The sequence below is a fragment of the Bombina bombina genome, chromosome 1 (assembly GCF_027579735.1).
Source record: "Bombina bombina isolate aBomBom1 chromosome 1, aBomBom1.pri, whole genome shotgun sequence".
NCBI classification, from domain to species: domain Eukaryota; kingdom Metazoa; phylum Chordata; class Amphibia; order Anura; family Bombinatoridae; genus Bombina; species Bombina bombina.
Genome location: NC_069499.1, coordinates 439,072,041 through 439,085,238, shown reverse-complemented (window position 1 = coordinate 439,085,238; position 13,198 = coordinate 439,072,041). Strand labels below are relative to the sequence as shown.

Sequence of the window (13,198 nt, the reverse complement as noted above, 5' to 3'; positions counted from 1 at the left end):
AACAGATATTTTCTCCTCCCTGCTGACTTGTGTCACCAGCTGCCTAAATAATATCTCATCCTAGATGGACTCAACTACTTAAAGCTGAACCTCTTTAAAACTGAACTCCTTTTTCCTGCCTCTACCAATATCCCCATTCCCCAAATCTTACTTACTGTGGACAACATTGTCATCATATTTACACCCTCAGGCCTGCTGCCTCGGGGTCACACTTGGCTCAGAACTTTATTTTTCTCCTCACATTAAGTCCTTAGGTAGCTTCTGCTGATTTAACCTTGAAAAATCTCTACAAATTGTCACTTCCTCACTCAAGAAACAACTAAATTTCTTATACACTCCCTTATCATTCTCTGCCTTGACTACTGCAATTGTATCTTTTCTGGTCTCCCAAGCTACTGCCTGTCCCCACTGCAATCCATCATAAATGTCTTTGTCAGGCTCATTTTTCTGAAGCATGAATCCACATATGATTCACCACTATGCCAAAACCTCTACTGGCTTCCCTCAATAATAAAATTAAATATTTTGACCCTAAAATACAAAATCCTCACCAACACTGCACCCTCTTATATCTCTGCCATCATCTGCAAATACTCACTCTGCCCAAGACCAACTTTTACTTCCTCACACTCTCATCTGCAAGACTTCTCTAGAACTGCAACTATCATATGCAACTCCTTGCCTTGCTCAGTCAGACTTTCCTCTAGTCTCAAATACGTCAAGCGTTCCTTAAAAACATATCTGTTCTAGAATGCATATAATTACTTTAAGATGTCTCTACTACTTATGTTTCCATCTCCCTCAAGTTCCCTATACTCTTGAGAGCCTCTCTAACTGTAACTTACTTTGTATAAAAGTGCATCTGCAATTGATTGTGCTCAAAGGCAGGGTGCTCCTCTTCTTTTGCTTATGTTTGACAATACAAGTGTAGTAAAGTGGGGTGTATATATTCGAGAGAAACAAGAAGCAAAAAACAACACTGTAAGAGTGGTCCAACTAATTGATTATGCCACATACCATCAGATTCATTAGTTATAGTATCAAAAGACGTTTGACCATGTCATTTGTCATTTTTAAATACTGTAGCTATGCTCACTAGGACCAAGATTACAAGTTGTGCGGTATGGCTTTACTGCTAAACAAATGCTCTCTGAGTGCCGAATGGTCAGCTACTCTGTATTACAAGTCTAGCGGTATGGCTTTACGGCGAATGTTATGACCGTTACCACAACGATCCATTCAGCATTCAAAGATCTGTAGTTATGGATTTTGCAAAACAAAAAAGTTTCAGAAAACCCATAAAAAATATGTTACAAAGTACACTAACACCCATAAACTACACTATTAACCCCTAAACCACCATCCCCCCAGCATCGCAACTAATAAATAAAGCTGTTAACGTCTAAACTGCCGTCCCCCCACATCGCTATTACGGTTATATGGTTATACTGCACAGCTTGTAATCTTGGTCTCAAGTTTGGCTTAGGGCACAATTTCATCACTAAAGTGGTTTCCCTTTACACCTCCCTGTCAGCCAGTGTTAGGGTCAATGGCACTTTATCTAACCCCTTCCAGATTGAAAATGGAAACAGACAAGGCTGCCTATTGTCTCTGCCACTATTTGTGTGCATAGTAGAAAAACTAGACATAAAAATATAGGCGCAAACCCAAACAGAATAGATACGCCAATTAAAAAATAATGTCATATGCGGATGACATTTTTTATTATATATGACTTGCCCCACCTTATTTGCTGAATTAGAGGATTTCAGACAAGTGTTAAAATGTCTTATTACCAAGAAAACTCTCTGAGTGCCGAATAGTCAGCTTCTCTGTATTCATCTCCTTTTGTATAACTCAATTATTGCACCTACAACTGTAATGCACCCCAATACTGTACTTATTTGTTTGTGTATGTAATGCATCCCTGTAATGTTTTACTTTTACTTGTATAGCGCTGCGCAATCTGCTGGTGCTTTATAAATACCTGATAATAATAATTAAAAGTCTCGCGGTATGGCTTTACAGCGATCGTTATGACCTATACCACAAAAATCCATTCTGCATTCACAGACCGGTAGTTATGTATTTTGTGAAACCAAAATGTTACAGAAAACCCATAAAAGATATGTTACAAAGTACACTAACACCCATAAACTACACTATTAACCCCTAAACCACCATCCCCCAGCATCGCAACTAATAAATAAAGCTGTTAGCCTCTAAACTGCCGTCCTCCCACATCGCTATTACTAAAATAAACCTATTAACCCCTAAACTGCCACCCCCCACATTGCCAACACTAAATAAAGATATTAACCTCTAAACCGCCGTCCCCTCACATTGCCAACACTAAATAAAGCTATTAACCTCTAGTTTTTGGAAAAAAAATATTTTCTCCATAGACTTCAATGGGGAATGAGAAAATGTGGTAGTGATTTTTCTCAATTGACCTCTGGGGGGGAATACGTGTTTGAGCATGCCAAGTTGGAACTTGGATTTTGTGCGGTATGCGGCTAACCGCACTATACCGCACTATACCGCACTATACCGCACAACACAAAAACTAATTAAGAAATTCTAAACATAAAATCATTCTCTGGATTATATTTAAAAATTAAAGCCATTAAGTCCTTTCCAGTGGCAAAATTCAAGTTTTGCAGTACGGCTATATTGCTATTGCGCGCAGAATAGAAGGTCACCCTTTTAACAAGTCGAGGCGATAAGTCTCTACCGCTACCGTTTTAACCGGTACTGCAACTTTCCATTCCACTCTCAAAAAATGGCTTTTGAGTGTGGAATTTTCAAGTCCCCCGTATTACAGGTTGTGCGGTCTAGCTATTATGCTAGCGTTATAGCTTATAACGCTATGATCCATTCCACTAAAAAAAACCCAGTAGTTATGGATTTTGTGAAACAAAAATGTTTCACAAAACTCATAACAAAAATGTTATAAAGTACACTAAGACCCATAAACTACCTATTAACCCCTTAACCGCTACACCCCCGCTTCACAAATACTATAATAAACCTATCTCACTCTCTGTCACACTCTCTCAGTCACACTCTCTCTCTCATTCACACTCTCTCAGTCACACTCTCTCTCTGTCACACTCTCTCTCAGTCACACTCTCTCTCTCTCTCTGTCACACTCTCTCTCTCTCAGTCACACTCTCTCTCTCTCAGTCACACTCTCTCTCTCAGTCACACTCTCTCTCTCTCTCTGTCACACTCTCTCTCTCTCTGTCACACTCTCTCTCTCTCTCTGTCACACTCTCTCTCTCAGTCACACACTCTCTCTCTCAGTCACACACTCTCTCTCTCTCAGTCACACTCTCTCTCTCTGTCACACACTCTCTCTCTCTCAGTCACACTCTCTCTGTCACACTCTCTCTCAGTCACACTCTCTCTCTCTCAGTCACACTCTCTCTCTCAGTCACACACTCTCTCTCTCTCTCAGTCACACTCTCTCTCTCAGTCACACTCTCTCTCTGTCACTCTCTCTCTCTCAGTCACTTTCTCTCTCTCTCAGTCACACTCTCTCTCTCTCAGTCACACTCTCTCTCTCTCAGTCACACTCTCTCTCTCAGTCACACTCTCTCTCTCTCTCTCTCTCTCTCAGTCACTTTCTCTCTCTCTCAGTCACACCCTCTCTCTCTCAGTCACACTCTCTCTCTCAGTCACACTCTCTCTCTCAGTCACACTCTCTCTCTCTCTGTCACACTCTCTCTCTCAGTCACACTCTCTCTCTGTCACACTCCTAGCCTACTCCTAGCCTACTCCTAGCCTACTCCTCACTCTTTCCACCCCTCTACCTCAAAGTCCCCTTCTCACCCTCTCAGTTCCCATATTCTTAATAAAGTCCCCTTCTCACGCTTCCAGCACCTTTTATACTCTCTCAGTCCCCCTCTACCTTACAAAGCCCCCTTTTCACCCTCTCACACCCATCTCCCTGACAGAGTCCCTCCTCACTGTCACCCCCTCTCCCTTTTACAGCTCCCTCTGCACCCTCAAGCCTCATTCTTAATTATACAGCCCCCTCCTCACACTCATATACAGATCATCTTCAGCCTCTTACAACTCCCTTAAAGCCACCTTCTCACCCTCTAAGTCCCCATATTACTCATAAAGCTCCCATCTCACCCTTTCAGACTCTTCCTTACTCTCTCAGGCCCCTCTCTGCCTCATACAGTCCCTTTCCCTTACAAAGCCCCTTTCTCACAATCTCACTAAAAAAAGCCCCCTTCTTACCCTCTCACCTCCCCTCTCTCTCACAAGGCCTCCTTCTCAACCTCTCAGCTCCCCTCTTCCTCACAAAGCCCCCTTCTCACCACCAATTTAGTCATACAGCCCCCTCCTCACCCTCTCACATCTCCCTCATTCAGCCCCCTTCTCACCTGCTTTACAGGTGGCTCTCATTAGCTGTTGCGCTGCCTCCTCTTTCAATCACAGCCCCTAACTCACATGTTCCATAATAGCTCACAATGTACAACACACATGGTGTTAACTGTCACCCTCCCATCCATCAAACAGCCTTATACCCATCTTCTTATCATCCTTTACATTCACACAGTCCTCTTTTTACCCTATTGACATCCCTCTCCCTCACACAGAGACCCCCTTTACACTCTGAGCCCTCCTCTCCCTCGCAGATCTCCTCTTCCTTATACAGCCCTTATTACCTTCACACAGCCTCCTCCCCCCCTCTCAGCCTCATTCATGGCCGCACACATAGTTCCATATTCGGCCTCTTCACCCTCACACAGCTCCTTAATAATGAAGCTACCCCAATCCTGACTCACACATAACCCTCCTCATCTCGCACACACACATCAGGCTCTAGTGTCACACGCAGCTGATAACTCACAATGAGTACAGAGTGGAATCCAGGATTGGGGTAGCTTCATTATTAAGGAGCTGTGTGAGGGTGAAGAGGCCGAATATGGAACTATGTGTGCGGCCGTGAATGAGGCTGAGAGGGGGGGAGGAGGCTGTGTGAAGGTAATAAGGGCTGTATAAGGAAGAGGAGATCTGCGAGGGAGAGGAGGGCTCATAGTTCTACCAGGCAGGGTGATCAGATCCACTCAGTGGATCTGATCACCCTGCCTGGTAGAACTATGAGTTTAGTTATTTTTATTTCCGATTGTGGTGTGGTCTGTGGGAGTGCGCCCTCAGCCTACCTCAGGCTCAAGTATATGCAATGAAGTTAGTTAATGGCATATGGCAATGCGCACAGTTCAGTAACAGTTTGACAGTTGCTTAATGACAGGAGGTGGATCCAGCAAGCAAAGAAAAAATAATAATAATAATTACCCTAATAAGCACGTCCTCCAGGGCAGTAGCACTAGGCAGCTCAGCAGCAGCAGCAGCTCCTCTTCTTCTCTCCTTGGCAGCTCGGCTGTGTCCGGACCCAACTCGGCAGTGGCAAGCAGTCTGACAGTCACACATAAGCTCAGTCGGCAGCAGTCCCGCCAGTCTGACTCAAGTCCATGCATCCTCCGACAAGAGAGAAGACGTGCACGTCGTGATGACGTGCACTCCCACTCCAGCATCGCTGTGATTGGTTGATTTGTTCAGCTCCATCATAGAGTCGACTTGGAGAGCTGCCTCTATTGGAGCTTAGTATGGGCCGCAAGTGCTACCACTGGGTGGTGCTGGCTTACAAGTAGTAAACCAAAGACAAGCATCCATGTTGCGCAATCAATGGAGGGCAGCTGAACAGCTCACTGCCTCTCCATGATTGCGCAACATGCCATGGATGGATCGCTATGGTGGCGCCGGCGAGGGGGTTCGTTACATGGGGGGGCGGGGTTAACTAATAGAACACAACGCCAGCCAACTTTTTTATTATTATTATTAATTATTAAAAACTTATTATTCATTATTAAAAACTTATTTTTATGATTTAACAGGGGAGGCACTGTCTCCTATCACTACACGTCACTGCTGGACACTTGTCAGATGTTTGCCATCAGCAGGGAGAATGTCACTGACACGCCTCTCCCTCCTGTTACTCCTTTGGTTGCCAGGTATCAGAAGCTTCCCTGTTGCCCAGACAACGGGGACATTCCTGGACCCTGCTGGGTTTAAATTCCAATTTTATGGTCCAGAGTAATGGGGAAAACTTGCCGCTATGATTTTAACAATATGTATCCATTACGAAGTTACACTTGTGTAAAGTAACAGGGTTAGTACCCTTTTGTGTACCAGTAGATATAAGTAAGGTGTACTGTAAAAGTCACATAAGCACCAACCTTAATGCTAATCAGTAGGTAGCCTCTGACTCCACCAGACTTATCAACAAAAGGTATCGCAAACTCCTTATTCCTCAAATTTCCAAACAGTAAATGGCAAATAGCCACAATATAATAGGAAGGAAAAAGAGTTAAAGGGACACTTAACACCTGTCTTCTAATAATCCCTTAAACTTACATTTTCTTATTAGTAAAAATAAAATAATCACTGTTTCTATTTTATTTGTTCCTCTTACCCCAAACTGTTGAAGGAAATTGCTTTGAAGTACAATGTTGATCCAGTGCTTAATTTCCTATCTAAGCTGCCATATTGTAACGTGCGTTTCAGGGGCTCAGCAGTCACATGCTCATGATGCTGTCACATGACACACACAGCATATTACTTAGAGAATCACATCCGACTGCAGCGTGAGCTGAAGCCTCTGAGCATACATATTTATGAGTCACTCACAGTATAAATGTATTAGCTTTCCCTATCTAACACACATATTATGCAGCACAATTGAAATAAAATGCTTTATAAGAACTGTTTATGTTTTGAACGCCCCCCACAGTTTTGCTCTTCAAACTGCCCACAAGTTTTATGCTCTAAGCAAAAGCCGTTTCCAGTGCACGGCTTCAGGGCAGGCACTATTGTCATAAATCATTTGTAAGCTCAAGCTCCGTGAGGGAGAGAGTGAGAGGGAGGATCTCAGACGCGCTGGATATACTGATATACTCCGTGCAGAGCAGATTTCTGCTTCTTGTGATCTCTCCTGCTTATGTACCAGCTAATGTGATCAGTTAGTAATGATTGTCTGTTTTATTTACCAGTGTGATCTGCTCCTGTCACACCCTCTGATGATCACACACAGAGTTCTGCTCTAGTGACTGTGTCTTGGCAGAGGGTGTGACAAGAGCAGATCACACTGCTAAATAAAACCAGATGATCATTACTAACTGATCACATTAGCTGGTACATAAGCAGGAGAGGTCATAAGAAGCAAAAATCTTCTGCATGGAGTATATCAGTATATCCAGCGTGTCTGAGAGCCTCCCCCTCCCTCTCTCCCTCACGGAGCTTACAAAACTAGTGCACGGAGCATATGTGAGGGGAACGTCATAAGGGAGGGGCTGCTGGGAGAGAACAAAGGGTGATCTAGGTGTGCCAGGTGGGGGTTGAGGCAGAGATAAGGAGAGCAGGCATTGGTCAGGAGTAAGGACAGGGGTGGAGCTGGAGGTAAAGGTGTTATAAGGAAGGGGACTGCAGGAGGGAGTCACTAACCTTTTTTCTTTGTTTGGGAAATAACTTTGGATGTTGTAAGCTCAATCATTGCTAAATTGCTGCTGGTAACGTATAAAATTGTACTACTGCTTAAGCTTTCTTGATAGCAATAGCTTAGCCGAAGCTGTTATTTAAATGTGTATTGTTATGTCTATAAATTTATATTAAATATATTAGTGTATCCTATATAATATTACACTAGCATTTGTGTATTTATCACTGTGGAAAAAGGTTTTTTGTATTTTATGCATAAGTAAAATTTTAGTTACTGGTAATGTTTTTAAAATTGTATTGTGGCTAGATGTGACTTATTAGGCTGTATTGGTTGATATATTTATCTGTTAGTAAGGTATACATTGCTCTGATTGATTATTTAAGTCATGTAAGACTATTTTGGTTAGATAGCTATATTATACCGCCAGGAATTCTATTCGGTTTGGACATTTGCTAGCTAAATGTTGTTAAATAAGCCATATGCCGAATGGGTTTTGTTACTGGCTAATTATAATTGTTATATCTAGTAGCATTAAATTGTGATATTTATAGTTTATTAGTTTTATTTAAAGTTCTGGGGACGCTGAGCCCGGGTTTTTTCTTTCGTGATTCGGATGGGGCATGAGATTTTGTCCGGCTTCTCTGGTTTGCTCCTATAGTCGGGTTTTCTTTGTTCTCTTGGTATCTTTATGTGAAATGCAAGAATGTAAGTTTAGATGCCGGCCCATTTTTTTGTGAACAACCTGGGTTGTCCTTGCTGATTGGTGATAAATTTTTCCACCAATAAAAAAGTGCTGTCCAAAGTTCTGAACTATGAAAAAAGCTTAGATGCCTTCTTTTTTGGTTAGGGATAGCAGGAGGGCGTGGAGTATTTAATGGGGGGAGTTGATTAGGGGGTTGCTTGGGGTTGCATGCTCTGTCTAAGTCACGGGGGAGGGGGTTGGTGTTCGGTGTCCCTTTAATTCCTAATAATATGGTGACCATATCCAGGATACAGACGATTTCATTGAATATTAATTAATATTAATATTTCTATACCTTGCTTTATATTATAATTTTAATATGGTAAAAATCAATTAATATGTATCTGGTCATAATCAATATTCTATTTACTGCATAAATATAATCACTGTGTTTGTAAAATAAAAAAATAACCTGTTCAGAAATTAAGAAATATTTTATTTGGGTTTAAATATTAATATTTGATAATAATCGTATTGTCATTAATTGCTAGATATCTCAATAGTATTATTTTGGAGTGCGCTACTGAGATTATATAACAATTTTCTGGGGTGCACTGCTAAGATTCTACTATATGAATTGGAGGTATTGCTGACAAAAAAAATATTATTGTAATTAATTATTGATATTTATAATCCATAAATAATCTCATTAGGAGGGCACTCCTAAATTGTACTAATATTTATTGAATACACCTCCAAGATATTCTAATGAACAAAATATCTAATGGAGGGGAGAGAACGCCAAACTTTTGTGTCGGTCTTTATTATTATTAATTAAAGAAAATCAGTCGGGAGAAGGGAAGGTTATAAATTAATGGGATTACAGGGAATGGAAAACAAAAGTTTAAATTCCTTAGTACAGTGTACTGACAGAATACTAAGGGAACAGCTTAAGGAGGTTACTTTGTTAGCAAAGGGAAGTAAGGAGCGGATTGTTGTTTTAAGCATTGTTTAGAAGCTATGCAAACGAGATAAGCCAGGTTTACAGTTTCAGATGGTCATGCTTCTCCTGGATTGATTAATTAGGATGCGTGATGTCCTAGGAGGAGGGGTTGCATAGGGGATATAAGCTGATAAACACCATGCAATGGCAGAAAAATAATTTTGTCTTTACGATAAGAGGTGTGATAGAGGGAATTCCTGTAAATATAGGCATGTGTGTAGATATTGTAACGGAAGTCACTCTGGTGTGGATTGTAAAAGGGGCAATGTGAATAGGCCCAGGTATTCCTTTCAAGGGCAGGGTAATACCAGCGTGGAGTTGGATTGGGGGTTGGCCAAAACACCACTGAAGATAGATAGGTTGTTACAGGAACTACAGGCATATGAGAACATAGAGGGAAATTTTTTTTTTTTTTCTAGAGCATAGTTTTGTCTGAGGGTTTTGTGGTACCAGTTTGCTGCAAGAGAAATTGGACAAGGAGGTAAAATTAGGGAGGATGGCAGGCACATTTAAAGAAAAAACGATTGAGGATTTAGTAGTGTATCCCGTAGGCGTAGTCCCAAAGAAGGAGTAGGGCAAGTACAGGATGATCCAACACCTATCTTACCCCAGGGGAGGGTCAGTAAATGATGCAATAGCTAAAAATGATTCATTTGTTGAATACCAGTCTTTTGACAGGGCAGTGCATATGGTGCAGGCTTTGGGTAAGGGAGCTTTGTTATAAAAAATTGACATAGATTCAGCATTTCGTTTGTTGCCCCTTAACCCAGAGAGTTTTAAATTAAGGGGTTGCAAGTTTTAATGGCAACTATTATGTTGATAAAAGTTTACCCATAGGGTGTTCAATTTCGTTTAGTTCTTTTTTGCATTGGTTAAGCATTAAGAAGTCTGGTACGGGCAATGTTGTTCACTATTTAGATGATTTTTTTTTTGTGGATGGGCTTAGCGGGAGCTAACGATTGCGAAAGGTTAAAGGTGAATTAGTTGGGAATGTTGGAACATTTTGGGAGTACCGGTAGCTATGGAGAAGACAGAGGGGCCTTGTACCAAGCTAGTCTTGCGAGGTATAGTCATAGATTCCGTGAAGGGCCAATGCGAGTTACCAGAGGAGAAGGGGTAAAGGCCAGGGATCTGGTAAGGGAAATTGTAGGGAGTAGAAAAATATCGCTCAGGGAAATGGAGAAAGCCCTAGGAATTTTGAACTTTGCGTGTAAGGTTATACCAGTGGGCAGAGTATTTAAGAGAAGATTGGAGTTGAGTACCTGTGGAATAAAGAAGCCAGAACATAAAATCAGAATAACCAAATAATTGAAGGAAGATCTCAAAGTGTGGGATTCATTCTTGATCCAGTTTAATGGGGTGAGGATTTGGGAGAAGGAAATTCTATGGGAGGAACTTGAGTTTTTATGGAAAGGGGGAAAGTGGTGCGCAGGAGGGTGACCAGAAAGATGGAAGGAAATGGATTGGGTTAAGAACTGGGAACTGCTGGAGCTATTCCCCTTAGTGGTAGCAATAGAGTTATGGGGCGAGGAGTTAGCAAATAGAAATTTAATCTGTTGGTCGGACAACAGGGGAGTGGTAGAGGTCATCAACCTTCTATCGGCATGATCGCTACCAGTAATTAGGTACCTAAGGTATTTGGTGCTGGAATGTTTAAAGCATAACATCTGTATCAGGGCCAAACATATTCCGGGTTTCAGAAATGTAGTGGCGGACACGCTATCCCGGTTTAAATGGGAGAAGTTTAGGGTCTAGCCCCCAATGCCAGACAAGAAGGTAAATGTTGCCCTGGACTTCTTTGGCAGATTGGCAACGGATAGACGGAATCAAGGAACTCGTCGAAGGCCCTGGCACCAAGTAAATGGGCGGTTTACAGAAAATATTGGGGACTATGGTGCAAGCATAGGAAGGGGACACGAGAAGGAGAGGAAGTAATTGAGGAAGAGTTTTAGAATGTTTGGTGGTGCTGCGGAGGGAAGGCGTAAAAAAGGGGAGATTGAACGCAGTGTTAGCAGGGATTTCATACTGTTCGCAGCTATACGGGGGAATAGATTGGTCCAGGAAGTTTATAGTAAAGAAAATAGCAAGGGCATGGGGAAGAGGGGAAGAGAAGGGAATGGATAAAAGGGAACCAATAACGGAGGTCAGATTACAGAAAATGACAGGGGCACTAGAAGGGGTATGTGCAAACAGGGACGAGGCGCTAATTTTCAGAACGGCTTTTGTAGTGGCATTTCACGGAGTAATGAGGATAGGGGAGCTGTTACCAAAAAACAGAAGAATAGGTAAAGGGGGTGTAGAGACAGGGGACGTAAGATGGGGGGAAGAAGCCGTACTAATATTGGTAAGACGATCTAAAACAGACAAGGAAGGAAAGGGGGCATGGCTAAATATGGCTAAAAAAAGGGGGAACACTGTGCCCGGTGGCCTGTGTTAAGGAGTACCTGATAACAAAGAGGAAAGGGGGCCGCACATTTCTGAGGCATGCAGATGGCTCGGATGTAACACTCTTCCAGTTTAAAAGCATATTACAAAGGGTAGTTAAGAAACTGGGGTGGAAAGATGCACACCTCGCGCCGCATTCATTCAGAATAGGAGCAGCGACCGCCGCAGCGGGTAGGGGTTGTTCAGAGGAACAAATTAAAAAACTAGGGAGATGGAAATCCGCTGCGTACAAATCATACATAAGAGTGCAAAAGGAGTAAAGCCTCAATTAAAATGTGCTAATGGTTAAATTGTTTTTTTTTTGTTTTACAGGCAAAGCGTTAAGGGTGTGGATAGTAGGGCATTCCTACGTTTACTGCGCACAGGCTAGGGCGGCAGCATCGGCGCAGGGAGTAAATTTGGGGCTATCGCACAAGGAAGTTAGCATTAGATGGTTAGGAAAAAGAGGCATGATGTGGGATGAGTTAGTGCCAACAATACAGCAGGCAAGGAGAAGATGGGGGTGTCCGGACGCCATAATTATACATCTGGGGGGGAACGACATAGGTGCTTACCCACTCAGAGAGCTAGAAGAGAAAGTTGCAGAAGCAATGAGATGGTTGAAGATGGCATGGCCATCAGTCAGGGCGATATGGTCCAATATAGTTTCAAGGATATACTGGCGGAACTCGTACACGAGCAAAGCAGGATATAGATCAAGGAGAAAAGTGAACCAGGTAGCAGCAAAGGTTATGAAGGAAATAGGGGGTAGAGTGGTGGAGCACCCACTGATAGCAGCGAAAAAGGAGGAGCTATTCCGACGGGATGGAGTGCACCTAACGGATGAGGGGAATGACCAGCTGCTGGTGGACATCAGAGGGATGTGCCAAGAGTTGGTAAAGGTAAGGAAAGGTCACGAATGGTGGAAAGAGTTTGGCCGAAAGAGGGGCTCTTTTTGGTGGCGGTGAAGTTTGTGCACGACACGTGGGCGGGGCAGAAGGGGAGGTGGGAGGATCCCGCGGCATACCCAGCCCTGAGGGGTGATCCGGTGGTCTATCTAGGGGGAGGGCTGTGCCGTGGGTTCTCCTTTCTCCAAGCTGCCCTGCCAGGGGGGGGTAGTTGTTACACCCCCCTAGGCGTGGTTCCCAAAATTCTGGTTTTAATGCATGGGCATTATTTGGTGTTTATTTTGAGTTGATTTATGGCTGAATTTTGCAAGATATAGTTTAAAGGTGGCAAAATTCAATTAAGTAATAAAATCGTGACCTTTCCACATTTCGCCATAACTACTGTGTCTGTGTTTTTATTTTAGATAAGAATTAGATAAGAGAAATGGGGATCGGGGGGTTATGGTTTTCTGGGTGTTATACATGTATTGGGCAAAGGAATGCAGCCTCCTCACCTTAAACTAGTGCACGGAGCATATGTGAGGGGAACGTCATAAGGGAGGGGCTGCTGGGAGAGAACAAAGGGTGATCTAGGTGTGCCAGGTGGGGGTTGAGGCAGAGATAAGGAGAGCAGGCATTGGTCAGGAGTAAGGACAGGGGTGGAGCTGGAGGTAAAGGTGTTATAAGGA

The 13,198-nt window shown here is 42.8% G+C and overlaps 1 long non-coding RNA gene across 1 annotated transcript; it reads left to right on the top strand.

Annotated features, from left to right (window-relative positions):
- Positions 1-7,539: 7,539 nt before the first annotated feature.
- Positions 7,540-12,908, top strand: LOC128638186 (uncharacterized). The gene is made up of 2 exons (XR_008399058.1): positions 7,540-7,583; positions 11,956-12,908. It is a non-coding gene; the product is annotated as an uncharacterized LOC128638186 (long non-coding RNA).
- Positions 12,909-13,198: the final 290 nt, after the last annotated feature.